This window comes from Chrysochloris asiatica, unplaced genomic scaffold, assembly GCF_000296735.1.
Source record: "Chrysochloris asiatica unplaced genomic scaffold, ChrAsi1.0 scaffold00327, whole genome shotgun sequence".
Taxonomy (NCBI): Eukaryota; Metazoa; Chordata; class Mammalia; order Afrosoricida; family Chrysochloridae; genus Chrysochloris; species Chrysochloris asiatica.
Window position 1 is genome coordinate 2,498,379 of NW_006408845.1, and position 3,173 is coordinate 2,501,551.

The 3,173-nt window shown below is 40.2% G+C and overlaps 1 pseudogene; it reads right to left on the reverse strand.

The window, feature by feature from the left end:
* Positions 1 to 1,044: 1,044 nt before the first annotated feature.
* LOC102810701 lies at positions 1,045 to 1,962 on the reverse strand (annotated as a pseudogene).
* Positions 1,963 to 3,173: the final 1,211 nt, after the last annotated feature.

Below are 3,173 nucleotides of genomic sequence, written 5' to 3' on the forward strand. Positions count from 1 at the left end.
AAAGCTTACCTTCCTTCTCCCTGTCTTAGGTGTTTAGGACCCAGGGATTCTTCCCTTTCAAAAGGTAATTTTACAGAAGGATCTAAGGCTAAGATTTAAAGAACTGATAATATATTTTTTTTAGTATTATTTTCAATAATCTGACTAAGATTTATTTATAATTTTATATTTGTCAAAACAATTTCACATCATATATTCATTGCTATAACTCTACAAGATAGATGCAGCTCAGTTTTACAGATGAGGAAAACGAGACTCAGAAACTAAAGCTTGGATTTGGATTCAGGTTTCTAAATATAACTTCATAGAAGTAGCTATTTTATGAGGGTATTACAATTTTGCAGTGGAGATGACTTACACTAATAAAATCGTGTCCAATTATTGAGTTTCTGGTGTCACTGAGCATTGTTAGTGGGATGATTTATACTCTTTCAATCATATATATTTGAGCATTGTCTTTGTTGTAGAATGCTCTACTTGACCATCAAAACACCAAATTTTATTTCTTTTGATGATAGTGAGTTAGGTAGAGTGGAATAGAAAGAACGTTCTGTGGTTGGTCTATTACTTTATGAAGCCCAAATTTTAAATTTTGTGCCTTTGACAAAAGAGCATCAGATTTATACTTAGCAGTATACTTATGGGGAGAAAAGTGCTGATGCTGGGTCAGAAAAAATGATCTGCTCTAGACTGGGTTTCTAAGTCTGAGGGGCTATGTTCTAATGGAACATGAACTAAACTCTTCTACTCAACTCTGAGAGGAAAAAATAGCTGTAAGTATGTGTCAATGATGATTTCCTAAATAAAAATGTCAATAACAGCCTTTCTTTACTTTGAGTACAAAATAATTTATTACAGCATAACTTCAGCACAAGTCTGTTTATAAGCACACACTCCTATATACCAGACTAGATGACACTTTTCTTCTCCATGGCCCTGAGGACCCATCTCTATCAAGAATTTCAGATACTGGCTTTCCTTGGTCAGGGAATATGCCTTCTCCTTCAGCGCCTCATTTATTTTTTAGTTCCGTAAATTCATCAACTAGAGTGAGTGTTTTCCTTCTGTTCTACTTCCTTTTTCTAGTGGTTTAAATGGCTGCTTGTTCTGCTTCAGTTTTTTCAGCTTTGTATCCAGTTTCTCTCCCTTTTCTTTTACAGCTACCATACTTTCTCCAGGGGGTGTCATAAGGTTTGGGGTGAGCAAGCCCACCAAGACAGGTTGAATCAGCTGGCTTCTATATGTGGAGCCCCTGGAGGTGGAGGAGCTGTGCTGGGGAAAGTCTATATGGGACCCTGGGCTAATGCAGATTCCACTATCATTATTGAAGGAGGCATTCTCCTCCTTTATGCATTGAGGGACCACCATAATGTAAGGAAGGAGGTCTGTCTTCCTGTCACCTTAAGAGATATCCACTTCACTGATGATTTCTAAACTAAAGGAACGATATTGAGTGGAGGCCAGGACCCTTGGTGAGTTGGAGAGAGGTTGCAGGATAGTGAAGAGGGTAATCTGGTGACAAATGTTACCAAACATGACTGATTGGATTCATAGGCTGGGGGGACTCCTTATTAGTCTCCTGATCTAAAGAGTCAAAGAGATCACAAGTGCCATCCAAAGTTGCCCAAAGCTCATCCAGCATAATTTCCAGGTCACTTAGACTCAACAGGCCTTGAAGTCAAATTCTTTCAGATCCATCTTCTTCACCATCCAGTCTGTCCCACAGAAAGCATTCTCCTTGCTAATGCCTGATGCATTGACCAAGTCATCCACAGCCAGCCATTTGGAGGAACCCAACTTTGCCTTTATTTCTGGAAAACCCATACAGTCTGAAGTGCTTGGTTATCTCTAGGTAGTTATCTAAGAGACCTATGGCTTCTTCAGTCCCAAACCTGACTTGTTAAAGGGGAACATCAAGCCCCCCATCAATACCTCACTGCTTATGAAGTTCATCTCAGTCATGTTGTGGGATTTTGCTGTAATTGAGCAACATGCTTGATTCCAAGTTGTCTTTGTTGATTACATTGCTGCTGACTGACATGACAAGGCCATAATTCCCAGCAATTAAGTTATAGTAATTCCCAATGATGAAATCTAATATGATGTAATCACTTACAGGATGAGATCGGCTATGAGCAACCAATCAACTGAAAGGACATTTCCTTGGGAATGTGGCCTGCAATAACTTTTATCTTACAAAAGATAAAAAGAGAGAGAAGTAAGCAGCGAAGGAAGGACCAATTACCATTAAGAAAAAAGAGCGGGGAGTGGAGTGCATCTCTTGGCTATGGGTTCCCTGCACTGTGAAGCTCTTAGGTCCAGGGAAAGATTGATGCCAGTACACATGGAACTATCAAGGAATGTTGATACTTGAGAGAATTAATTTCTGTTTGTTGAAGCCTTCCACTTATGATCTTCCTGTTATAGCAGCACTAAATAACGAAGACATAATTTGATACAAGGAGTGGAATGCTGCTCTAACAGAAACCTGGAATGTGAAAGCAGTTTGGAAATTGGATAGTGAGCAAGAGGTTTGTTGTTTTTGTTCTTATGTGCTATCGAGTTGGTGCTGACTCATAGTGACCTTATACACAACAGAATGAAACACTGCCCGATCCTGGGCCAACATCACTATTGTTGCCACATTTGAGCCCATTGATGCTGCCACTTGGCCAGTCCATCTCATTGGGGGCCTTCCTCTTCTTCTCTGACCCTCCACCTTACCAAACATGATGTCCTTCTCCAGCAACTGGTCCCTCTGGACAATATGTCTGAAGTATGAGAGACGAAGTTTGGCCATCCTGGCCTCCAAGGAGCACTCTGGCTGTACTTCTTCCAAAACAGATCTATTGGTTCTTTTGGCAGCCCATGGCACTTTCAATATTCTCCTCCAACACCATAACTCAAAAGCATCAATTCTTCTACAGTCTTCCTTATTCCCTGTCCAGCTTTTGCATGCCTATGAGGTTATTGAAAATACCATAGTTTGGGTCAGGCGCACCTTAGTCCTCAAGCTGGCATCTTTGCTCTTCAACACTTTCAAAAGGTCTTGTGCAGCAGATTTGCGTAATGCAATACGTCATTTGATTTCTTAACTGCTGCTTCCATGAATGTTAATAGTTGATCCAAGAAGAATGAAGTCCTTGACAGCTTCAATCTTTTCTCCATTGATA